The following is a 25,578-nucleotide window of genomic DNA, read 5'->3' as shown; positions in this document are numbered from 1 at the left end:
CGGCAAAAAAAGCGGGAGGCTGCAACCCACGGACCGCTCAGCACGGGGGGCTTTCGCCTGCTCCGTCACCGGCCTGGGTTGTTTCACCTCTCCCCCGACGACGCGGTGCGCCGAGGCTCCCCGGGAGGCACCGTGTCGACGCTGACCGTCACCAGGACTCCCGTTGGCCATGGCGCACGCAAATACCGGAGCCCCCGCCTCAAGCAGCGCGGCAACCTCAGTCTCCCGTGCACCAACAAGTCCGGCTGGAAGTCCGCCCTCGGTATGGAGGGTTGCGCGGCGCCCGGCTGCTCGTGTACTTTTTCGTATTAAATGAGTGAATAAAAGAGCACCTCAAGCACCGGCCACTTCCAGGGCGTAGTCGGCAGGACTCGAACCTGCGCGGGGAGACCCCAATGGATTTCTAGCCCATCGCCTTAACCGCTCGGCCACGACTACCTGGGAAGCCGGGCGGCCCGGCCCCCCCCCGCCTCGCGGTTGATTCCGCCACCGGGCGCTAGCCGGAGACTTTCCGGAAAGCTGTCAGAAGTGGGACTCGAACCCACGCCTCCCATGGAGACTGCGACCTGAACGCAGCGCCTTAGACCGCTCGGCCATCCTGACGCGGCACGGCGGCCCTGCTCGCGCGGCTTGGGGAGGCTGACGCGCTCCCGGGGAGTGCTTTCGAGTGGCAGCGAGAAAGAGAAGGGCTGCCTGCCCGCAGCCGCCTCCTCGTTAGTATAGTGGCGAGTATCCCCGCCTGTCACGCGGGAGACCGGGGTTCGATTCCCCGACGGGGAGCTCGCGGGTCTTACCCTAGCCGCGTTTGCTACGCCGCCGTTAAGCCCGCAGGGGTCTGTTTCTTTTTTTTTTTTGCGCGCCTGTCCTTCGAGGGTCGCGGTGGCAATAAGGAGAGCAGGGGAGAGCGGACGTGCCTCTCCCTCGCAACTTCCTCCAGCTCAAGCCGGGCGATTCCCCAGCCCCTCCCAGGAGAACGGTGAGATGCCGCCTCTCCGGCGGGTCCTGGGCCGACCCCGGGGTCTCGTCCCGGTCGGCCGTGCCTGGTATAGCCCCAAAGGGGAGGCGCCCAAGGCACACCCTTAGCGGGCTCCCAGACCACCTCAACTGGCACCCCTCTCAACGTGGAGGAGTAGCGGCTTCTACTCCGAGTCCCTCCCGGATGGCCGAGCTCCTCGCCCTGTCGCGGGGAGTGAGTCCCACCACCCTGCGGCGAAAAGTCTCATTTCAGCCGCTTGTACCCGTGATCTCATTCTTTTCGCCCATCACCCAGAGTTCACGAGCTTGGTTGAGGGTAGGGACGTAGGCCGGCCGACCGGCGAATAGAGAGCTTCGCCTTACCGCTCCGCTCCCCGTTCGCCGCTACAGCCCGGCACGGCGACCGCATTGCTGCATCATCACCCTCGCCCGTGAATGAGACCCCAAGACGCTGAAACTCCTCCACCCGGGGCAAATGTTCTCCCCTCACCTGAAGGGGGGCATTGCCCTACTTTTCCGTGAGAGAGGCATGGACTCAGACTTGGAGGTGCCGATCCTCGTACCGACCGCGTCACGCTCGGCTGCGCACCGTTCCAGCGCGTGCCGGAGGCCTCCGTGAGACGCCGCCGAAAGGACGACGTCGTCCGCAAAAAAAAAAAAAAAAAAAAAAAGAGCGGAGGCATCACCCTCCGGCCCTCACGCAGAATGCCCTCCTCCTGACCTCGGCTGCGCCTCGATGCGCTTGCCCACGAAGACCACAAGCGGGAGCGGGGGGCAAGGCGCAAGCTCGGCGGAGTCCAGCAGCCCCACTGAACGGGCTTGACTTGATGCCGAGTGTGCGGACGCGGCAGTGTGTTACGGTGTGTTACGGAGGCCGATTGGCCCCGCAGCAGTGGGCCCGGCACCCCGTACTCCCGAAGCGCCTCCCGCGGAATTTCTCGGCGAACGCGGCCGTAGGCCTCCTCCAAGTCCACGGAACAAACACGCGTAGACCGGATTAGCGAACTCCCGTGGCCCCTCGGTTATCGGCGAGAGGGTAAAGAGCTGGTCCGCGGCTCCACGGCCCGGACGGAGCCCGCATTGCTCCTCGTCAATGTGAGGTTCAGCTGTCGGCCGGAGCCTCCTTTCCAGCACCCTGGCACGGACTTTCCCAGGGAGGCCGAGAAGTGCGACGGCCCGACGGCCGGAGCACGCTCTCCCGCCCCCTTTCTGAGAGACAGCGACCGCCTGCCCAGTTTGCCAATCCGAAAGGCACCGTCCCCGAGGTCCGTGCAACATTGCAGAGGCGTGTCAGCCATGACAGGCCCCACAACATCCAGGGCCCTAAGCGGTTCCGGGAAAATCTCGCCCGCCCCCACCCCGGTGCTTTGCCACTGTGGAGCTTTCCAGCTACCTCGGTGACTTCCACCAGGGAACTGGACCCCGATATGGCGATAAGGATAGGAATGGGGACAGGAATAAGGATGGGCTTAGGCTCAGAGAGAGGGTTGGGTTGAGGAAAGTGATAGGGATAGGTGTAGGGTTAGGTTTATAGGTCGGGTGAGGGTTACGGATAGGCATAAGGATAGGGATCGGTTTCGGGTCGAAAACGGTGACAGGGACAGGGATAGCCGCAAAGTGACCGCTTGTTCTGGGAAAGTGATTCGGATAGGCTTAGGGTTATGGGTAAGGATATGGATCGGGCGGTCCACGAGGGGCGGCCAGGGCTTCCACCAGGGCCCGGCGCTCTGCGAGCCGGACCGCTACGATCGCGTGCGGCGACTCCTGCTGCTGCTGCTGCTGCTGCTGCTGCTGCTGCTGCTGCATCCACTGGAGAATGCGCTCCAGCCGGTCTCTGCCCGTCTCGCTGGCTCCCGGGTTTCGGCGCCACTGCAACAGACGAGGCAGGTGAGCACAGACGCGGCGCCCGTCCGTGAAGGGGTTTCGTTCCGTCACGGATCAGGGAGAAGGAAGGGGATGGAAAAGGGGGGATAGGGAACTGGTCGGGTGGGCTTCGTGCGGGTCAGGGGGGGGCTAGGGGCCTTGGGTCGGTCCGGGCGGCGTCGTCGCCGGGCTCGGGCTCGAATTCGCGCCCGTGCTCGTCTGCGTGGATCCGCTCTCCTCCTCCGTCTCCCTCCCTCACTGCTGGGCACCGGGGAAGAAGAAGAAGAAGAAGAAGAAGAAGAAGAAGAAGTAGGGGGTGCAATCAACCCCAGCTGCGGCTGCCTCGCCCCCCATCTCCGCCCCCCTCCCCCGGCCGCCTCGCCCCCCATCTCCGCCCCCCTCCCCCGGCCGCCTCTGCGTGCTACGCGTGCGTTTGTATGACGGGTGGTCAAAACAAACGCAGGCAAGCGGAATCGCGTTTCGAGGCGGAATGCCTGAGCGAACGTGTAAGAAGTCTTTAGTCTCGACTTGAGGACAGAAGCAGACGGGGCATTTCTGACGGTAACTGGCAAAGTATTCCACAGTGCGGGCGCTCAGTAACGAAAGGCACGGCCTCCTACCGAGGGCTCGTTGATCACAGGCACTTTAAGGTAACCTGCATCCAGTGAACAAAGGTATCGCCCTGGGATATGAGAATCAATAATCTCACAAAGGTATGCAGGAGCAATGCCATGTATTGCCATACGGGTCAAAAGCAGGATTTTATAATTAACCCTAAATGCGACCGGGAGCCAACGTAACGATTTAAGTGGCGGCGTCATACGATACGGTCGCACTGCCTAGTTCCGGTGACAGTTCTCGCAGCAGCATTTTGTACCGACTGTAGCCTGGACACAGTATCGCACGGACAGCTCGATAATAAAGCGCTACAGTAGTGCAGCCTGCTTGAAACGGAAGCACGGACCAGTTTCTCGGCATCCCAGCTGCATAGGAATCGCCGTAACTTAGCTATGTTTCTTAACTGAAGGAAGCGCGACTCAGTCAAAGCGCTTACATGAGATTCAAATGACAGCTTCCCAAATCCTTGACGCAATCCGTACGCTTCAAGCTAATAGCATTTGTTGTAAAGACTGGCGTGATTCTGTCGAGAGTTTTGCCATCGCCACCCACCACAAGTACCTCTGTTTCACTGGCATTTAGAGATGCAGAATTTTTTTTTTTCCCCTTTTTTTTTTTTTTTTTTAAAAAACTCATCCATAATTCTATACTGGTACAACAGTTAGCTGGAGACACCACGTGTGACGGATCATCAGGTTTAAACGATACATGTAGCTGCGTGCCATCGGCGTACGGATGGAAATTCACATTGTGCTTGCGAATCATGTCAGCCAATGGTAACATATAGAGCGAGAACAGTAATGGCCCCAACACAGAGCCCTGTGGCACACCATACTTGAACCACAGTTGAGATGGAGGGGCTGCAGTCGTCAGATTTTAGTACAAATTGCTCACGGTTAGCTAAATGCGAGTCAAACCCCTTCAGAAGGGTACCTCTTAGGCCAGCCGGGTTTTCAAGTCTACTCAGTAGGATGCTATGGTCTACAGTATCAAATGCGGCACTCAAGTCCGGTAACACAAGAATAAAGATCTGACCGGCATCGGAAGAGATGAGAATATCACCGAGAACATGCGTGAGCACCATTTCAGTGCCGTGACCGGTGTGGAAACCAGACTGAAATTTTTCGCGTTTGTCATGGTGATTAAGATATTTCACAATTTGGGAAGCTACGATCTTTTCTAGAATTTTGGATAAAAACGGTGGACTGGAGATGGGCCTATAATACCATGGGTTATCACAGTCCGGATCGTTATTACAGTCCGTTTCTTTAGCGGGGAGGGGGGTCTAATAACGGCGATTTCAAAGGCTTTTGGAACACAGCCGTTCGGTAACGACGCATTCACAATGCTAACAAAAAAGGTCCCGCGAGCGCGGAAACTGCGGCTTTCCGTAACTTAGCGGGGACTGGGTCCAAAGGACAGGTAGTACCTTTCACGGAGCGAACTAGCGCGGTAATTTCCTCTACAGCTATTACGCCGAAGCTACCGAGGCGGTGCGGACAACTAATATTATCATTCCCAGAAGAGCTCATGCTGGCTAAGGCCGAGCTAGAGGGCACTATGGATTCGTGGATGTTCTCTAATCTCTTATCGAAGAGCAGCATAAATTCATCGTTAGTAATGGTTGCAGAAATGCACCGTTTACTATCTTTGTGTTTACCAGTTAAGCAAGCGATGGCATTAAACAGGAAGCGAGAGTTCTTCCGATTTTCATCAGTTAACCTTGCGGTAGTACTCGGATCCGGCGTGAGAAAGTGCTTTCTTTCTTTGTTTTTTTTTTTTCTTTCTTTTTTGAACTTATTAATCCATTTTCTTAGACAATCGGACCAGGCTGCGTGACAAACGTTTAGTTCACTCGAACGCCACCTACGCTCTAATTTACGACATTCTAACTTTATTGCACGAGTTGATTCGTTGAACCACGGTGAGTTTCTTACAGTTCGAATAAGTTTAGCTTTTGGTGGGGCTGCAGAGCCTTGGGCGAATTTTACCACTGAACTATAGCCGAAAGCCATTCGATCAGTATCTTTACTCGTTCCAGAATCTGAGCTTCCAATGTAATGAACAATTTTAGCAGTAGTGTTTTCATCAATATGAAAGACTAATAATAAGAGAGACTTAAAACTGTTAGCGAGAGTATCCGATGGCGCGTCTATATGAACATCGACATGGCCCATCGAGATAATTTTGTCACGAGTAATGACTGAATCGCTGATACGGTTACTGAGTTCCTCGAGAGAGAGAGAGAGAGGAGGAGTGCGGTCCAGGTGGACGGTAGAAAAAGGAACATAGGTATGTTGGGTTTTGACTTGAAATCTAGCTCTAGAACTTCAAACGAGGTGAGATTATCACGATTCCTCAGTGTTGTTTGCAATCTATTACTGCAAGGTGCGCCAACTCCACCTCCGCGACGCACAGAACGAGATTTCTGGAAATAATCATATCTGTCCGGAGCGGCTTCTGTTAGCGGAATCGCATCGGACCCGCCGAGCCAGGTTTCGGTAAGAAAGACTAGATCAGATTGGTAACTTAAGATTGTCGTTTACTGGAGCAGCTTCACTCGTCGGTGAACGAATATTTAACAGAGAGCATTGTATATCACAGTTTTGCCTCGCTGGCAAGCTGAGGGAATGTCTGTTTCAACGCATTTGAGGTTTCCGGTGCAAGCGCTCCTACCGCTGAGTCCAGTTAAACGCCGTGAGCTTGTGGCGGTTTGTATGCTTCGGCTGCACTTGGCGCTTTTATTCCAAGTCTTGAGGCCCTCGCTGGACAAGGCACAAGAAACCCCATCGCGCGAGAAACGGCCACTGGTACCAGAATGAGTAACAGGCCCACCAATAGGCACAGCTGCTAAGGGAGATGACCCATGGCTGAGTCAGCCCTGCAGCTTTTGGGACAGAACAAACGAACCCCTCCAGTTGAGGTGTACGCCATCACGCGTGAGAAACCTGGGCCTCTCCCAGAAATCGTCCCCGTTATTAACACACGATATGCGATGAGAGCGGCACCACGTCTCCAAGCACCTGTTAAAGGACACCAGTCTGCTGTACACTATGTCCCCCATGAAGAGTCTGGGTAAAGGACCAGACACTACTAGATTATGACATTTCCCTCTGGCCTTATTACACACAGAAATAAAGCGGCTCTTTAACACCCCAGACCGACGATAACAAATATCATTACCACCAACCATTACTCACCTGAGTCTTCCAGAACGCGTGGCCTCCAGCCAGATGAAACGACTGCAGAGTCGATCGCTGGCCTTCGGGCCGACGAGCTCTGGTACCGAGTACGCTTGCGATGAGCGTGCTTGTGTTCGAGCACGGTGCTTGTTTCGCCACAGCGCTTTGCGGCAAAAAAAGCGGGAGGCTGCAACCCACGGACCGCTCAGCACGGGGGGCTTTCGCCTGCTCCGTCACCGGCCTGGGTTGTTTCACCTCTCCCCCGACGACGCGGTGCGCCGAGGCTCCCCGGGAGGCACCGTGTCGACGCTGACCGTCACCAGGACTCCCGTTGGCCATGGCGCACGCAAATACCGGAGCCCCCGCCTCAAGCAGCGCGGCAACCTCAGTCTCCCGTGCACCAACAAGTCCGGCTGGAAGTCCGCCCTCGGTATGGAGGGTTGCGCGGCGCCCGGCTGCTCGTGTACTTTTTCCTATTAAATGAGTAAATAAAAGAGGGAAGGAAGAGCACCTCAAGCACCGGCCACTTGCAGGGCGTAGTAGGCAGGACTCAAATCTGCACGGGGAGACCCCAACGGATTTTGAGCTCATCGCCTTAACCGCTCGGCCACGACTACCTGGGAAACCGCATGTCGTCCCCCCCCCCCCCCCCGCCTTGTGGTTGATTCCGCCACCGCGGATGTCGGTCTCGGTGTAAAAGGTGTGTCCATGGGCGGCCTCTCATTTCCCGTTTCTCGCAAGCTCTTTAGCGCCTCAGCTAATTAGCGACTCTCCTCAGTCACACATCAGGGATCCGCGTCAACATCTCCACCCGTTCCCTTTTGTGCATTCATTCCATGCGCACGCGTACGCCTGCCCGCCCGCCCACGCGCCCTTCTTTCCCCGGTAAGCAGACGCTGCCCACATCCTCGCCCGCCTCCTTCTTCAAGCACATATCAAATTTTGTGGGCTAAGCGAGCCAGATGCAGCCTGCTTCCGTGCTGGAATTCCCTGTCGACCCTGCTACGTCTCCCCTTGCCTTTGAAGGGAGGGTCCACGTGTCGCTGAACAAATGCCAGCGCCTGGGAAAACCAGGTGCTGTAAGCTTTAATTTTTTTTTTTTTTTTTTTTCCTCTTCCCCTTTTAAATACCTCAGTGAAACCAAGGTGATGGCTGTGGGAGGAGGCCGCACACCCGTTCAAATCGACGGGGCAGCGGTGGAGAGGGCGGGCGGTTTTTAGTACCTGGGGCTCAACATCAGCGTGGCCAAAACGGCGCGGGAGCGCCTGTCCTTTCTCCGTAGGCCGAACAAGTTCGGCACGCCATCCCGGGTCCGGGCCAATTTCTACAGGGGCCCAGTCGAGAGCATCCTGACCGGCTGCATCGCTGGCCGGTATGGGAGCTGCTCAGCCCAGCATTGTGAGGAAGCGCAGAGGGCGGTGAAGTGGGCACAGCTCCTCGGTGGCTCTGAGCTTCCAAACATCCAGGACATCTACGCAGCCAGGTGCCTTAAGAAGGCCGGGGCTATCCTCAAGGAGCCCAGTCGTCCCGGTCACGCGCTGTTTTCTCTCCTGCCGTCCGCTAAACGTTGGCAGAGCATCTAGTCAAAATCAGACAGACTGCGGGACAGCGTCTATCTCCGGGCTGCTAGACGCCCGGACAGTCGAGCGGCATCCGAATCCAGCAACTCGTCCGGTCTTCGTGAAGTACTCTCGCCTCATAGTTATTGCTCTCACCGGATTTCGATTGCGCTGCACTTCGAGAACGTCAGGTTATTTGTAATCCTGAGGTATGTTCTTACAATTCTGGGGGTTTTTTTTCTCTTTTTTTTTCTTTTTTTTTTTTTTTGTTTTTTTCCGCATAAATCACCCTACCGCGCGCGGAAAAAAAGACGTTTCGTCGCAGCAACCACTGCTGGATGCTCTATTTATTCCTGTGAATTTGGTGACTAAACCTTTCGCTGACTGACTGACTGAGTGACTCGCGCCACCTGTGCTAAGGTGTCGGGGAAGGCCGCGTTGGCTCCTGCGCCGCCCGGAGGTCGGCGACTCGAGTCGTTCCGCTACGCGCGCCGTCTTCCTTCGACCGGGCGACAGGCCGCGAGCGCGACGGGGCGTTGCGCGGGAGAGGAACGAACTCCTGCCGAGGCAGCGTCACTGCGCCGTCTCCATCGCAGAGTGGCCCGGTCGACTGGCGCGAAGCGGCGCGCTTCCTTCAGAGGTCCCAAAGACGTTTGGTGAGAATCTCCAGCCAGGTGCGAATGCTACGGACGACACGGTTCCGGACAGCTTTCCCGAGGAAGGGGCGCGTGCGCGGCACGGCGCCGGGGCTCGTTGGTCTAGGGGTATGATTCTCGCTTTGGGAGCGAGAGGTCCCGGGTTCAAATCCCGGACGAGCCCCGCGGGCTCCCTGCCCGGCTGCGTCGGAGCCGAGCTGCGCCCGGGCAGGGCAGGGGCTCCCGGCTGAAAGGAGGAGTAGGAGGTGCCGGGCCAGCCCTCCCCTCCGTTGGCCGTGCTCCAGTCAAGGTCGGCAGCGGAGCCTGCTCCCTCGGGGGTGAACCAGCGGCTTCCTTCGGGCCGGAGGGAGGAGCGGCAGCTCCCGCGCGCCACTCTTCCGCGGGGTAGCGGTTTCCTCCGCCAAGGGAGAGCGTTACGTCCTCAAAGCGTGAAGCACTTTGCGACTGTCTCTGTCCAGCAAACGCTGCGACGCAAGACCGCCGCTTTGCGGAGGGGAGAAGGTGTCGAGGTGCGTGTGCCGGAGCCGGCTTTGTCCTTGTGCTCGTCCTGAATTTGCACACTTAAGCTTGCTCGCACTTCCCGCGGAGCGCAGGTGTGCCCGGCTAGCTCAGTCGGTAGAGCACGAGACTCTTAATCTCGGGGTCGTGGGTTCGAGCCCCACGCTGGGCGGGAAGGAGGTTCCCTTTTGCGCCGTGAGCCCTGCGACCTGGCACGGGAAAAGCGCGGCTTTCGCTCACTCTTCGGCGACCGGCGCCTCGCGGAATTTGCGGGGTTCCTTCGCAAGCGGAGGATCGCAGCGCGCTCCGCAGGGTCGCAAGAACCCGTCGACGCGCAGCCTTCCCGTGCGGAGTCGGGCGCGCCGCGAGGTCGCCTCCAGCTCGCAGGGAAACGAACGAGAGTGCGCGGACCACGTCGCCTCGAAGCGTCTCTGCCCGGCGGGCGGGCCGGCCAAGGGAAACGTTACGTTTGGAAGACGCCGGGCTTAAAAATAAATAAATAAATAAATAAATAAATAAATAGGTCAACAAATGAAGAAATGGCTCGGTACCACGCGGTGGCTCGAAAAGCAAAGTCGAGGGGGGCCGCGGGCGGGGCTCGTTGGTCTAGGGGCATGATTCTCGCTTAGGGTGCGAGAGGTCCCGGGTTCAAATCCCGGACGAGCCCCGCCCGCGCGGTCAGCCGAAGCTCGCGTCGCTGCCTGGGCCCGCTGCCCTTTTGCGTCTCGCCTACGGAGGACCCCCCGTTGCCACTGCCTTCTCGCGCCTGCACGAGGAAGGGTCATACGTGACGATGTCGGCCGCTGACTGCGGCTCAGCGGTCGCTCTGCAGTCCTTCGATCTGTCCCAATCCCCTGCTACTCGCAAAGCGGGCAACTGTCTTGACCTTGCGTTTTCCTGTGGCTCTCCCGTTCTCTCTGTCACGCCGCTGCATGTCTCTGACCACTTCTTCATTTCCTTTCAACCGTCCCTCACCGCTAACTCTTCGTCTCTTCCCTGCACCCGTTGTCGCCCTTCGCCGCAACTTAAAGTCTCTCTCACCTTCCTGCTTTGCCTCTGCTACTCTGGCCGCTCTCCCTTCTGCTCCACAATTCTCAGCTCTATCTACAGATGATGCCACTAACGCTTTCCTCTCTGCCCTGTCTTCCGCCCTCGACTCTCTCTGCCCTGTGTCTTCTAGAGCGGCACGCCCCATCGCTACCCCGTGGCTGTCCGATGCGTCACGTGCTAACAGGACCAAAGTGCGGGCGGCAGAGCGAAGATGGCGTAAGTCCAAAAGTCCGTCGGACCTCGATGCTTACCAGTCACTCTTAGCTGCTTTTCAGTCTGCTGTCTCTTCAGCTAAAACCTCCTTCTTCCGCAAACAAAATACACCCCGCACACTCTCTCTTTGCCACCTTCTCATCCCCTCTGTGTCCCCCGCCACCTCCTCCTCCTCCTCCTCGTCCTCCTCCCCCCTCTTCTCTCACCGCTGAAGACTTTGCTTTGTTCTCTCTGAGACAAAGTCGAAGCGATCGCTGGTAAATTCTCACCATCGACCTGCCCGGTTCGCGCTGGACCTCCCCGCAAAGCCGTCCTCTCCAACTTCAAGCCGCTCTCCGAATCTGAAGTCGCTGACCTCCTGATGTTGCGCCGAGCCACCGCCTGCTCGCTTGATCCGGTCCCGTCATCACTCCTTCAGAACATTTCCCCGCAACTCTCCTCCTTCATCTCCATCACTCTCCTCTGGCTGTTTCCCGGCTGCCTTCAAAAGTGCTCTATCTCATTTCGCCTCTGCTAAAGAAATCCTCCCGGGACCCCAGTCCGGTTCAAAATTACAGAGCGGTCTCTCTCCTCTCCCTCCTGTCCAAAAAAACCCTTGAGCGGGCAGCCTGTGATCAACTCAGCCGGAGCCATCTCCTTGATGGTTGTCAGTCTGGTTTCAAAGTTGGTCACTCCAGCGAGACCGCCCTCCCGGCGGTATCTGACGCTCTCCAAGCCGCTAGAGCTGCCGCCCTCTCCTCGGTCCTCATCCTCCTCGATCTGTCTGCGGCATTCGACGCCGTAAATCACCGGGTTCTACTCTCCCCTCTTAAGCGGCTCGGGATCACAGGTGCGGCACTCACGGGGTTTGAGCCCTACCTCTCTGACAGGTCCTATCAAGCGGTCTGGCGGAGCGCTCGTTCTTCTCCTCTGCCTCTCTCAACCGGTGTTCCGCAGGGCTCGGTATTGGGTCCTCTTCTTTTCTCCGTCTACACCCCCCCCCCCCCCCCCGCCCAACGGGTCCGGTCACGGCCTCCCGTGGTTTCAAATACCACCGCTATGCCGACGATACCCAGCTCTTCCTCTCCTTTCCGCCTGGTGCGTCACACACCTCCGTACGCATTGCTGCCTGCCTGTCGGACATCTCTTCACGGATGTATGATCACCGCCTCCAACTCAACCTCTCCAAAACAGAGATTCCTTACCCCTCAGCTGGCCTGCCCTCCTGTCACGACCTCTCGCTCAAACTGGGCGCCTCGCTCCTTTGCTGAGGGTCTGGGAGTTACGACTGATGCGAGCCTGTCATTCTCTCAGCATGTTGAAGCCACAAGCCGGTCCTGCAGACACGTCGTGCAAAAATGTTCCTAGGATCCGTCCCTACCTCACTAGTGACTCCGCCCAACTCCTTGTGCGGGCCATGCTGGCTTCCCGTCTGGACTACTGCAGCTCTCTTCTGTGCGGCCTTCCCGCTAATGCCGTCAAACCTCTGCAGCTTCTGCAGAATGCTGCTGCACGACTTGTGTTTGATTTGCCAAAGCGCTCCCATCTATCTCCTCTACTCGCCTCTCCGCGCTGGCCTCCTGTAGCTGCCCGTATCAGATTCAAAACCCTGGTCACTGTGTGCAAATGCATCATCAGTAGAACTGCTCCCGGCCATTTACAGGACTCGATCAACCGGCACACCCCAGCCGGGCCCCGTCGCTCATCTACTTCTGCTCGCTTGGTGGTCCCGCGCACGAAAGGCAAAGCTCGGAGGTTCTCGGTTCTGGGTCCGTTGTGGTGGCATGACCCTCCCCTGTCACTCAGGACCGCAGAAACTCCGTCTGTTCTCGAGAAGGCTCTGAAAACCCACCTCTTCCAGATCCACTTTGCCCAAGATCTCTTCAGACCATCCGTGGCGTAACCGTTCACGCATCGTAACTCCAGAAGCGTCCCCAGATGCAACCTTCATTCAGCCATTACGCTGGTAAAAATTGGCGTGGGTATCGGGATTTGCCTGTGTCCTATGCACCTACTTGAACGCCGAACCTCGGCGTAGCAAGTGGCAGGGAACAAACTAGGTTTGCTTGAGACTTTGACGTCTGCAGCTATGTCTCCTTCTCTCAACGTAATGCATAAATTGTGCTTTCGCTGAGATGTGCGTCGCTTTGAACAACAGCGCCTGCTAAAAGTGACACAACGGTCATCGGCCCGATCGCAGGTGCTGTTGAGACTGCATGGAGAGAAGAGGCTGACACCCCGGCGGCTTGGCGTCGGGACGACGAGCCCTTCCCCGAACATCAGTGAAACCAAGGCGATGGCTGTGGGAGGAGGCCGCACACCCGTTCAAATCGACGGGGCAGCGGTGGAGAGGGCGGGCGGTTTTTAGTACCTGGGGCTCAACATCAGCGTGGCCAAAACGGCGCGGGAGCGCCTGTCCTTTCTCCGTAGGCCGAACAAGTTCGGCACGCCATCCCGGGTCCGGGCCAATTTCTACAGGGGCCCAGTCGAGAGCATCCTGACCGGCTGCATCGCTGGCCGGTATGGGAGCTGCTCAGCCCAGCATTGTGAGGAAGCGCAGAGGGCGGTGAAGTGGGCACAGCTCCTCGGTGGCTCTGAGCTTCCAAACATCCAGGACATCTACGCAGCCAGGTGCCTTAAGAAGGCCGGGGCTATCCTCAAGGAGCCCAGTCGTCCCGGTCACGCGCTGTTTTCTCTCCTGCCGTCCGCTAAACGTTGGCAGAGCATCTAGTCAAAATCAGACAGACTGCGGGACAGCGTCTATCTCCGGGCTGCTAGACGCCCGGACAGTCGAGCGGCATCCGAATCCAGCAACTCGTCCGGTCTTCGTGAAGTACTCTCGCCTCATAGTTATTGCTCTCACCGGATTTCGATTGCGCTGCACTTCGAGAACGTCAGGTTATTTGTAATCCTGAGGTATGTTCTTACAATTCTGGGGGTTTTTTTTCTCTTTTTTTTTCCTCTTTTTTTTTTTGTTTTTTTTTCCGCATAAATCACCCTACCGCGCGCGGAAAAAAGACGTTTCGTCGCAGCAACCACTGCTGGATGCTCTATTTATTCCTGTGAATTTGGTGACTAAACCTTTCGCTGACTGACTGACTGACTGACTGAGTGACTCGCGCCACCTGTGCTAAGGTGTCGGGGAAGGCCGCGTTGGCTCCTGCGCCGCCCGGAGGTCGGCGACTCGAGTCGTTCCGCTACGCGCGCCGTTTCCAGCACCCTGGCACGGACTTTCCCAGGGAGGCCGAGAAGTGCGACGGCCCGACGGCCGGAGCACGCTCTCCCGCCCCCTTTCTGAGAGACAGCGACCGCCTGCCCAGTTTGCCAATCCGAAAGGCACCGTCCCCGAGGTCCGTGCAACATTGCAGAGGCGTGTCAGCCATGACAGGCCCCACAACATCCAGGGCCCTAAGCGGTTCCGGGAAAATCTCGCCCGCCCCCACCCCGGTGCTTTGCCACTGTGGAGCTTTCCAGCTACCTCGGTGACTTCCACCAGGGAACTGGACCCCGATATGGCGATAAGGATAGGAATGGGGACAGGAATAAGGATGGGCTTAGGCTCAGAGAGAGGGTTGGGTTGAGGAAAGTGATAGGGATAGGTGTAGGGTTAGGTTTATAGGTCGGGTGAGGGTTACGGATAGGCATAAGGATAGGGATCGGTTTCGGGTCGAAAACGGTGACAGGGACAGGGATAGCCGCAAAGTGACCGCTTGTTCTGGGAAAGTGATTCGGATAGGCTTAGGGTTATGGGTAAGGATATGGATCGGGCGGTCCACGAGGGGCGGCCAGGGCTTCCACCAGGGCCCGGCGCTCTGCGAGCCGGACCGCTACGATCGCGTGCGGCGACTCCTGCTGCTGCTGCTGCTGCTGCTGCTGCTGCTGCTGCATCCACTGGAGAATGCGCTCCAGCCGGTCTCTGCCCGTCTCGCTGGCTCCCGGGTTTCGGCGCCACTGCAACAGACGAGGCAGGTGAGCACAGACGCGGCGCCCGTCCGTGAAGGGGTTTCGTTCCGTCACGGATCAGGGAGAAGGAAGGGGATGGAAAAGGGGGGATAGGGAACTGGTCGGGTGGGCTTCGTGCGGGTCAGGGGGGGGCTAGGGGCCTTGGGTCGGTCCGGGCGGCGTCGTCGCCGGGCTCGGGCTCGAATTCGCGCCCGTGCTCGTCTGCGTGGATCCGCTCTCCTCCTCCGTCTCCCTCCCTCACTGCTGGGCACCGGGGAAGAAGAAGAAGAAGAAGAAGAAGAAGAAGAAGAAGTAGGGGGTGCAATCAACCCCAGCTGCGGCTGCCTCGCCCCCCATCTCCGCCCCCCTCCCCCGGCCGCCTCGCCCCCCATCTCCGCCCCCCTCCCCCGGCCGCCTCTGCGTGCTACGCGTGCGTTTGTATGACGGGTGGTCAAAACAAACGCAGGCAAGCGGAATCGCGTTTCGAGGCGGAATGCCTGAGCGAACGTGTAAGAAGTCTTTAGTCTCGACTTGAGGACAGAAGCAGACGGGGCATTTCTGACGGTAACTGGCAAAGTATTCCACAGTGCGGGCGCTCAGTAACGAAAGGCACGGCCTCCTACCGAGGGCTCGTTGATCACAGGCACTTTAAGGTAACCTGCATCCAGTGAACAAAGGTATCGCCCTGGGATATGAGAATCAATAATCTCACAAAGGTATGCAGGAGCAATGCCATGTATTGCCATACGGGTCAAAAGCAGGATTTTATAATTAACCCTAAATGCGACCGGGAGCCAACGTAACGATTTAAGTGGCGGCGTCATACGATACGGTCGCACTGCCTAGTTCCGGTGACAGTTCTCGCAGCAGCATTTTGTACCGACTGTAGCCTGGACACAGTATCGCACGGACAGCTCGATAATAAAGCGCTACAGTAGTGCAGCCTGCTTGAAACGGAAGCACGGACCAGTTTCTCGGCATCCCAGCTGCATAGGAATCGCCGTAACTTAGCTATGTTTCTTAACTGAAGGAAGCGCGACTCAGTCAAAGCGCTTACATGAGATTCAAATGACAGCTTCCCAAATCCTTGACGCAATCCGTACGCTTCAAGCTAATAGCATTTGTTGTAAAGACTGGCGTGATTCTGTCGAGAGTTTTGCCATCGCCACCCACCACAAGTACCTCTGTTTCACTGGCATTTAGAGATGCAGAATTTTTTTTTTCCCCTTTTTTTTTTTTTTTTTAAAAAACTCATCCATAATTCTATACTGGTACAACAGTTAGCTGGAGACACCACGTGTGACGGATCATCAGGTTTAAACGATACATGTAGCTGCGTGCCATCGGCGTACGGATGGAAATTCACATTGTGCTTGCGAATCATGTCAGCCAATGGTAACATATAGAGCGAGAACAGTAATGGCCCCAACACAGAGCCCTGTGGCACACCATACTTGAACCACAGTTGAGATGGAGGGGCTGCAGTCGTCAGATTTTAGTACAAATTGCTCACGGTTAGCTAAATGCGAGTCAAACCCCTTCAGAAGGGTACCTCTTAGGCCAGCCGGGTTTTCAAGTCTACTCAGTAGGATGCTATGGTCTACAGTATCAAATGCGGCACTCAAGTCCGGTAACACAAGAATAAAGATCTGACCGGCATCGGAAGAGATGAGAATATCACCGAGAACATGCGTGAGCACCATTTCAGTGCCATGACCGGTGTGGAAACCAGACTGAAATTTTCACGTTTGTCATGGTGATTAAGATATTTCACAATTTGGGAAGCTACGATCTTTTCTAGAATTTTGGATAAAAACGGTGGACTGGAGATGGGCCTATAATACCATGGGTTATCACAGTCCGGATCGTTATTACAGTCCGTTTCTTTAGCGGGGAGGGGGGTCTAATAACGGCGATTTCAAAGGCTTTTGGAACACAGCCGTTCGGTAACGACGCATTCACAATGCTAACAAAAAAGGTCCCGCGAGCGCGGAAACTGCGGCTTTCCGTAACTTAGCGGGGACTGGGTCCAAAGGACAGGTAGTACCTTTCACGGAGCGAACTAGCGCGGTAATTTCCTCTACAGCTATTACGCCGAAGCTACCGAGGCGGTGCGGACAACTAATATTATCATTCCCAGAAGAGCTCATGCTGGCTAAGGCCGAGCTAGAGGGCACTATGGATTCGTGGATGTTCTCTAATCTCTTATCGAAGAGCAGCATAAATTCATCGTTAGTAATGGTTGCAGAAATGCACCGTTTACTATCTTTGTGTTTACCAGTTAAGCAAGCGATGGCATTAAACAGGAAGCGAGAGTTCTTCTGATTTTCATCAGTTAACCTTGCGGTAGTACTCGGATCCGGCGTGAGAAAGTGCTTTCTTTCTTTGTTTTTTTTCCTTTCTTTTTTGAACTTATTAATCCATTTTCTTAGACAATCGGACCAGGCTGCGTGACAAACGTTTAGTTCACTCGAACGCCACCTACGCTCTAATTTACGACATTCTAACTTTATTGCACGAGTTGATTCGTTGAACCACGGTGAGTTTCTTACAGTTCGAATAAGTTTAGCTTTTGGTGGGGCTGCAGAGCCTTGGGCGAATTTTACCACTGAACTATAGCCGAAAGCCATTCGATCAGTATCTTTACTCGTTCCAGAATCTGAGCTTCCAATGTAATGAACAATTTTAGCAGTAGTGTTTTCATCAATATGAAAGACTAATAATAAGAGAGACTTAAAACTGTTAGCGAGAGTATCCGATGGCGCGTCTATATGAACATCGACATGGCCCATCGAGATAATTTTGTCACGAGTAATGACTGAATCGCTGATACGGTTACTGAGTTCCTCGAGAGAGAGAGAGAGAGAGGAGGAGTGCGGTCCAGGTGGACGGTAGAAAAAGGAACATAGGTATGTTGGGTTTTGACTTGAAATCTAGCTCTAGAACTTCAAACGAGGTGAGATTATCACGACTCCTCAGTGTTGTTTGCAATCTATTACTGCAAGGTGCGCCAACTCCACCTCCGCGACGCACAGAACGAGATTTCTGGAAATAATCATATCTGTCCGGAGCGGCTTCTGTTAGCGGAATCGCATCGGACCCGCCGAGCCAGGTTTCGGTAAGAAAGACTAGATCAGATTGGTAACTTAAGATTGTCGTTTACTGGAGCAGCTTCACTCGTCGGTGAACGAATATTTAACAGAGAGCATTGTATATCACAGTTTTGCCTCGCTGGCAAGCTGAGGGAATGTCTGTTTCAACGCATTTGAGGTTTCCGGTGCAAGCGCTCCTACCGCTGAGTCCAGTTAAACGCCGTGAGCTTGTGGCGGTTTGTATGCGTCGGCTGCACTCGGCGCTTTTATTCCAAGTCTTGAGGCCCTCGCTGGACAAGGCACAAGAAACCCCATCGCGCGAGAAACGGCCACTGGTACCAGAATGAGTAACAGGCCCACCAATAGGCACAGCTGCTAAGGGAGATGACCCATGGCTGAGTCAGCCCCGCAGCTTTTGGGACAGAACAAACGAACCCCTCCAGTTGAGGTGTACGCCATCACGCGTGAGAAACCTGGGCCTCTCCCAGAAATCGTCCCCGTTATTAACACACGATATGCGATGAGAGCGGCACCACGTCTCCAAGCACCTGTTAAAGGACACCAGTCTGCTGTACGCTATGTCCCCCATGAAGAGTCTGGGTAAAGGACCAGACGCTATTAGATTATGACATTTCCCTCTGGCCTTATTACACACAGAAATAAAGCGGCTCTTTAACACCCCAGACCGACGATAACAAATATCATTACCACCAACCATTACTCACCCGAGTCTTCCAGAACGCGTGGCCTCCAGCCAGATGAAACGACTGCAGAGTCGATCGCTGGCCTTCGGGCCGACGAGCTCTGGTACCGAGTACGCTTGCGACGAGCGTGCTTGTGTTCGAGCACGGTGCTTGTTTCGCCACAGCGCTTTGCGGCAAAAAAAGCGGGAGGCTGCAACCCACGGACCGCTCAGCACGGGGGGCTTTCGCCTGCTCCGTCACCGGCCTGGGTTGTTTCACCTCTCCCCCGACGACGCGGTGCGCCGAGGCTCCCCGGGAGGCACCGTGTCGACGCTGACCGTCACCAGGACTCCCGTTGGCCATGGCGCACGCAAATACCGGAGCCCCCGCCTCAAGCAGCGCGGCAACCTCAGTCTCCCGTGCACCAACAAGTCCGGCTGGAAGTCCGCCCTCGGTATGGAGGGTTGCGCGGCGCCCGGCTGCTCGTGTACTTTTTCGTATTAAATGAGTGAATAAAAGAGCACCTCAAGCACCGGCCACTTCCAGGGCGTAGTCGGCAGGACTCGAACCTGCGCGGGGAGACCCCAATGGATTTCTAGCCCATCGCCTTAACCGCTCGGCCACGACTACCTGGGAAGCCGGGCGGCCCGGCCCCCCCCCGCCTCGCGGTTGATTCCGCCACCGGGCGCTAGCCGGAGACTTTCCGGAAAGCTGTCAGAAGTGGGACTCGAACCCACGCCTCCCATGGAGACTGCGACCTGAACGCAGCGCCTTAGACCGCTCGGCCATCCTGACGCGGCACGGCGGCCCTGCTCGCGCGGCTTGGGGAGGCTGACGCGCTCCCGGGGAGTGCTTTCGAGTGGCAGCGAGAAAGAGAAGGGCTGCCTGCCCGCAGCCGCCTCCTCGTTAGTATAGTGGCGAGTATCCCCGCCTGTCACGCGGGAGACCGGGGTTCGATTCCCCGACGGGGAGCTCGCGGGTCTTACCCTAGCCGCGTTTGCTACGCCGCCGTTAAGCCCGCAGGGGTCTGTTTCTTTTTTTTTTTGCGCGCCTGTCCTTCGAGGGTCGCGGTGGCAATAAGGAGAGCAGGGGAGAGCGGACGTGCCTCTCCCTCGCAACTTCCTCCAGCTCAAGCCGGGCGATTCCCCAGCCCCTCCCAGGAGAACGGTGAGATGCCGCCTCTCCGGCGGGTCCTGGGCCGACCCCGGGGTCTCGTCCCGGTCGGCCGTGCCTGGTATAGCCCCAAAGGGGAGGCGCCCAAGGCACACCCTTAGCGGGCTCCCAGACCACCTCAACTGGCACCCCTCTCAACGTGGAGGAGTAGCGGCTTCTACTCCGAGTCCCTCCCGGATGGCCGAGCTCCTCGCCCTGTCGCGGGGAGTGAGTCCCACCACCCTGCGGCGAAAAGTCTCATTTCAGCCGCTTGTACCCGTGATCTCATTCTTTTCGCCCATCACCCAGAGTTCACGAGCTTGGTTGAGGGTAGGGACGTAGGCCGGCCGACCGGCGAATAGAGAGCTTCGCCTTACCGCTCCGCTCCCCGTTCGCCGCTACAGCCCGGCACGGCGACCGCATTGCTGCATCATCACCCTCGCCCGTGAATGAGACCCCAAGACGCTGAAACTCCTCCACCCGGGGCAAATGTTCTCCCCTCACCTGAAGGGGGGCATTGCCCTACTTTTCCGTGAGAGAGGCATGGACTCAGACTTGGAGGTGCCGATCCTCGTACCGACCGCGTCACGCTCGGCTGCGCACCGTTCCAGCGCGTGCCGGAGGCCTCCGTGAGACGCCGCCGAAAGGACGACGTCGTCCGCAAAAAAAAAAAAAAAAAAAAAAGAGCGGAGGCATCACCCTCCGGCCCTCACGCAGAATGCCCTCCTCCTGACCTCGGCTGCGCCTCGATGCGCTTGCCCACGAAGACCACAAGCGGGAGCGGGGGGCAAGGCGCAAGCTCGGCGGAGTCCAGCAGCCCCACTGAACGGGCTTGACTTGATGCCGAGTGTGCGGACGCGGCAGTGTGTTACGGTGTGTTACGGAGGCCGATTGGCCCCGCAGCAGTGGGCCCGGCACCCCGTACTCCCGAAGCGCCTCCCGCGGAATTTCTCGGCGAACGCGGCCGTAGGCCTCCTCCAAGTCCACGGAACAAACACGCGTAGACCGGATTAGCGAACTCCCGTGGCCCCTCGGTTATCGGCGAGAGGGTAAAGAGCTGGTCCGCGGCTCCACGGCCCGGACGGAGCCCGCATTGCTCCTCGTCAATGTGAGGTTCAGCTGTCGGCCGGAGCCTCCTTTCCAGCACCCTGGCACGGACTTTCCCAGGGAGGCCGAGAAGTGCGACGGCCCGACGGCCGGAGCACGCTCTCCCGCCCCCTTTCTGAGAGACAGCGACCGCCTGCCCAGTTTGCCAATCCGAAAGGCACCGTCCCCGAGGTCCGTGCAACATTGCAGAGGCGTGTCAGCCATGACAGGCCCCACAACATCCAGGGCCCTAAGCGGTTCCGGGAAAATCTCGCCCGCCCCCACCCCGGTGCTTTGCCACTGTGGAGCTTTCCAGCTACCTCGGTGACTTCCACCAGGGAACTGGACCCCGATATGGCGATAAGGATAGGAATGGGGACAGGAATAAGGATGGGCTTAGGCTCAGAGAGAGGGTTGGGTTGAGGAAAGTGATAGGGATAGGTGTAGGGTTAGGTTTATAGGTCGGGTGAGGGTTACGGATAGGCATAAGGATAGGGATCGGTTTCGGGTCGAAAACGGTGACAGGGACAGGGATAGCCGCAAAGTGACCGCTTGTTCTGGGAAAGTGATTCGGATAGGCTTAGGGTTATGGGTAAGGATATGGATCGGGCGGTCCACGAGGGGCGGCCAGGGCTTCCACCAGGGCCCGGCGCTCTGCGAGCCGGACCGCTACGATCGCGTGCGGCGACTCCTGCTGCTGCTGCTGCTGCTGCTGCTGCTGCTGCTGCTGCATCCACTGGAGAATGCGCTCCAGCCGGTCTCTGCCCGTCTCGCTGGCTCCCGGGTTTCGGCGCCACTGCAACAGACGAGGCAGGTGAGCACAGACGCGGCGCCCGTCCGTGAAGGGGTTTCGTTCCGTCACGGATCAGGGAGAAGGAAGGGGATGGAAAAGGGGGGATAGGGAACTGGTCGGGTGGGCTTCGTGCGGGTCAGGGGGGGGCTAGGGGCCTTGGGTCGGTCCGGGCGGCGTCGTCGCCGGGCTCGGGCTCGAATTCGCGCCCGTGCTCGTCTGCGTGGATCCGCTCTCCTCCTCCGTCTCCCTCCCTCACTGCTGGGCACCGGGGAAGAAGAAGAAGAAGAAGAAGAAGAAGAAGAAGAAGAAGTAGGGGGTGCAATCAACCCCAGCTGCGGCTGCCTCGCCCCCCATCTCCGCCCCCCTCCCCCGGCCGCCTCGCCCCCCATCTCCGCCCCCCTCCCCCGGCCGCCTCTGCGTGCTACGCGTGCGTTTGTATGACGGGTGGTCAAAACAAACGCAGGCAAGCGGAATCGCGTTTCGAGGCGGAATGCCTGAGCGAACGTGTAAGAAGTCTTTAGTCTCGACTTGAGGACAGAAGCAGACGGGGCATTTCTGACGGTAACTGGCAAAGTATTCCACAGTGCGGGCGCTCAGTAACGAAAGGCACGGCCTCCTACCGAGGGCTCGTTGATCACAGGCACTTTAAGGTAACCTGCATCCAGTGAACAAAGGTATCGCCCTGGGATATGAGAATCAATAATCTCACAAAGGTATGCAGGAGCAATGCCATGTATTGCCATACGGGTCAAAAGCAGGATTTTATAATTAACCCTAAATGCGACCGGGAGCCAACGTAACGATTTAAGTGGCGGCGTCATACGATACGGTCGCACTGCCTAGTTCCGGTGACAGTTCTCGCAGCAGCATTTTGTACCGACTGTAGCCTGGACACAGTATCGCACGGACAGCTCGATAATAAAGCGCTACAGTAGTGCAGCCTGCTTGAAACGGAAGCACGGACCAGTTTCTCGGCATCCCAGCTGCATAGGAATCGCCGTAACTTAGCTATGTTTCTTAACTGAAGGAAGCGCGACTCAGTCAAAGCGCTTACATGAGATTCAAATGACAGCTTCCCAAATCCTTGACGCAATCCGTACGCTTCAAGCTAATAGCATTTGTTGTAAAGACTGGCGTGATTCTGTCGAGAGTTTTGCCATCGCCACCCACCACAAGTACCTCTGTTTCACTGGCATTTAGAGATGCAGAATTTTTTTTTTTCCCCTTTTTTTTTTTTTTTTTAAAAAACTCATCCATAATTCTATACTGGTACAACAGTTAGCTGGAGACACCACGTGTGACGGATCATCAGGTTTAAACGATACATGTAGCTGCGTGCCATCGGCGTACGGATGGAAATTCACATTGTGCTTGCGAATCATGTCAGCCAATGGTAACATATAGAGCGAGAACAGTAATGGCCCCAACACAGAGCCCTGTGGCACACCATACTTGAACCACAGTTGAGATGGAGGGGCTGCAGTCGTCAGATTTTAGTACAAATTGCTCACGGTTAGCTAAATGCGAGTCAAACCCCTTCAGAAGGGTACCTCTTAGGCCAGCCGGGTTTTCAAGTCTACTCAGTAGGATGCTATGGTCTACAGTATCAAATGCGGCACTCAAGTCCGGTAACACAAGAATAAAGATCTGACCGGCATCGGAAGAGATGAGAATATCACCGAGAACATGCGTGAGCACCATTTCAGTGCCGTGACCGGTGTGGAAACCAGACTGAAATTTTTCGCGTTTGTCATGGTGATTAAGATATTTCACAATTTGGGAAGCTACGATCTTTTCTAGAATTTTGGATAAAAACGGTGGACTGGAGATGGGCCTATAATACCATGGGTTATCACAGTCCGGATCGTTATTACAATCCGTTTCTTTAGCGGGGAGGGGGGTCTAATAACGGCGATTTCAAAGGCTTTTGGAACACAGCCGTTCGGTAACGACGCATTCACAATGCTAACAAAAAAGGTCCCGCGAGCGCGGAAACTGCGGCTTTCCGTAACTTAGCGGGGACTGGGTCCAAAGGACAGGTAGTACCTTTCACGGAGCGAACTAGCGCGGTAATTTCCTCTACAGCTATTACGCCGAAGCTACCGAGGCGGTGCGGACAACTAATATTATCATTCCCAGAAGAGCTCATGCTGGCTAAGGCCGAGCTAGAGGGCACTATGGATTCGTGGATGTTCTCTAATCTCTTATTGAAGAGCAGCATAAATTCATCGTTAGTAATGGTTGCAGAAATGCACCGTTTACTATCTTTGTGTTTACCAGTTAAGCAAGCGATGGCATTAAACAGGAAGCGAGAGTTCTTCCGATTTTCATCAATTAACCTTGCGGTAGTACTCGGATCCGGCGTGAGAAAGTGCTTTCTTTCTTTGTTTTTTTTTTTTCTTTCTTTTTTGAACTTATTAATCCATTTTCTTAGACAATCGGACCAGGCTGCGTGACAAACGTTTAGTTCACTCGAACGCCACCTACGCTCTAATTTACGACATTCTAACTTTATTGCACGAGTTGATTCGTTGAACCACGGTGAGTTTCTTACAGTTCGAATAAGTTTAGCTTTTGGTGGGGCTGCAGAGCCTTGGGCGAATTTTACCACTGAACTATAGCCGAAAGCCATTCGATCAGTATCTTTACTCGTTCCAGAATCTGAGCTTCCAATGTAATGAACAATTTTAGCAGTAGTGTTTTCATCAATATGAAAGACTAATAATAAGAGAGACTTAAAACTGTTAGCGAGAGTATCCGATGGCGCGTCTATATGAACATCGACATGGCCCATCGAGATAATTTTGTCACGAGTAATGACTGAATCGCTGATACGGTTACTGAGTTCCTCGAGAGAGAGAGAGAGAGAGGAGGAGTGCGGTCCAGGTGGACGGTAGAAAAAGGAACATAGGTATGTTGGGTTTTGACTTGAAATCTAGCTCTAGAACTTCAAACGAGGTGAGATTATCACGATTCCTCAGTGTTGTTTGCAATCTATTACTGCAAGGTGCGCCAACTCCACCTCCGCGACGCACAGAACGAGATTTCTGGAAATAATCATATCTGTCCGGAGCGGCTTCTGTTAGCGGAATCGCATCGGACCCGCCGAGCCAGGTTTCGGTAAGAAAGACTAGATCAGATTGGTAACTTAAGATTGTCGTTTACTGGAGCAGCTTCACTCGTCGGTGAACGAATATTTAACAGAGAGCATTGTATATCACAGTTTTGCCTCGCTGGCAAGCTGAGGGAATGTCTGTTTCAACGCATTTGAGGTTTCCGGTGCAAGCGCTCCTACCGCTGAGTCCAGTTAAACGCCGTGAGCTTGTAGCGGTTTGTATGCGTCGGCTGCACTCGGCGCTTTTATTCCAAGTCTTGAGGCCCTCGCTGGACAAGGCACAAGAAACCCCATCGCGCGAGAAACGGCCACTGGTACCAGAATGAGTAACAGGCCCACCAATAGGCACAGCTGCTAAGGGAGATGACCCATGGCTGAGTCAGCCCTGCAGCTTTTGGGACAGAACAAACGAACCCCTCCAGTTGAGGTGTACGCCATCACGCGTGAGAAACCTGGGCCTCTCCCAGAAATCGTCCCCGTTATTAACACACGATATGCGATGAGAGCGGCACCACGTCTCCAAGCACCTGTTAAAGGACACCAGTCTGCTGTACGCTATGTCCCCCATGAAGAGTCTGGGTAAAGGACCAGACGCTATTAGATTATGACATTTCCCTCTGGCCTTATTACACACAGAAATAAAGCGGCTCTTTAACACCCCAGACCGACGATAACAAATATCATTACCACCAACCATTACTCACCCGAGTCTTCCAGAACGCGTGGCCTCCAGCCAGATGAAACGACTGCAGAGTCGATCGCTGGCCTTCGGGCCGACGAGCTCTGGTACCGAGTACGCTTGCGACGAGCGTGCTTGTGTTCGAGCACGGTGCTTGTTTCGCCACAGCGCTTTGCGGCAAAAAAAGCGGGAGGCTGCAACCCACGGACCGCTCAGCACGGGGGGCTTTCGCCTGCTCCGTCACCGGCCTGGGTTGTTTCACCTCTCCCCCGACGACGCGGTGCGCCGAGGCTCCCCGGGAGGCACCGTGTCGACGCTGACCGTCACCAGGACTCCCGTTGGCCATGGCGCACGCAAATACCGGAGCTCCCGCCTCAAGCAGTGCGGCAACCTCAGTCTCCCGGACGCGAAGGTCACAGCCGTGCGCCACCAAGTCTGGCTGG

The 25,578-nt window shown here is 56.1% G+C and overlaps 9 non-coding genes across 9 annotated transcripts; 5 read left to right on the top strand and 4 right to left on the bottom strand.

Annotated features, from left to right (window-relative positions):
* Positions 1-356: 356 nt before the first annotated feature.
* trnas-aga (transfer RNA serine (anticodon AGA)) lies at positions 357-438 on the bottom strand. The gene has a single exon. It is a non-coding gene; the product is annotated as a tRNA-Ser (tRNA).
* Positions 439-520: 82 nt separating this feature from the next.
* On the bottom strand, positions 521-603 carry trnal-cag (transfer RNA leucine (anticodon CAG)). Its single transcript has one exon. It is a non-coding gene; the product is annotated as a tRNA-Leu (tRNA).
* A 105-nt stretch (positions 604-708) lies between these two features.
* trnad-guc (transfer RNA aspartic acid (anticodon GUC)) lies at positions 709-780 on the top strand. Its single transcript has one exon. It is a non-coding gene; the product is annotated as a tRNA-Asp (tRNA).
* An 8,164-nt stretch (positions 781-8,944) lies between these two features.
* Positions 8,945-9,016, top strand: trnap-ugg (transfer RNA proline (anticodon UGG)). The gene has a single exon. It is a non-coding gene; the product is annotated as a tRNA-Pro (tRNA).
* A 434-nt stretch (positions 9,017-9,450) lies between these two features.
* trnak-cuu (transfer RNA lysine (anticodon CUU)) lies at positions 9,451-9,523 on the top strand. Its single transcript has one exon. It is a non-coding gene; the product is annotated as a tRNA-Lys (tRNA).
* A 423-nt stretch (positions 9,524-9,946) lies between these two features.
* trnap-agg (transfer RNA proline (anticodon AGG)) lies at positions 9,947-10,018 on the top strand. Its single transcript has one exon. It is a non-coding gene; the product is annotated as a tRNA-Pro (tRNA).
* Positions 10,019-18,858: 8,840 nt separating this feature from the next.
* On the bottom strand, positions 18,859-18,940 carry trnas-aga (transfer RNA serine (anticodon AGA)). Its single transcript has one exon. It is a non-coding gene; the product is annotated as a tRNA-Ser (tRNA).
* An 82-nt stretch (positions 18,941-19,022) lies between these two features.
* Positions 19,023-19,105, bottom strand: trnal-cag (transfer RNA leucine (anticodon CAG)). The gene has a single exon. It is a non-coding gene; the product is annotated as a tRNA-Leu (tRNA).
* Positions 19,106-19,210: 105 nt separating this feature from the next.
* Positions 19,211-19,282, top strand: trnad-guc (transfer RNA aspartic acid (anticodon GUC)). The gene has a single exon. It is a non-coding gene; the product is annotated as a tRNA-Asp (tRNA).
* Positions 19,283-25,578: the final 6,296 nt, after the last annotated feature.

Source organism: Scleropages formosus, unplaced genomic scaffold, assembly GCF_900964775.1.
Source record: "Scleropages formosus unplaced genomic scaffold, fSclFor1.1, whole genome shotgun sequence".
NCBI classification, from domain to species: domain Eukaryota; kingdom Metazoa; phylum Chordata; class Actinopteri; order Osteoglossiformes; family Osteoglossidae; genus Scleropages; species Scleropages formosus.
Note: the sequence above shows the minus strand (reverse complement) of the source record. Positions and strands in the feature narration are given on the sequence as shown.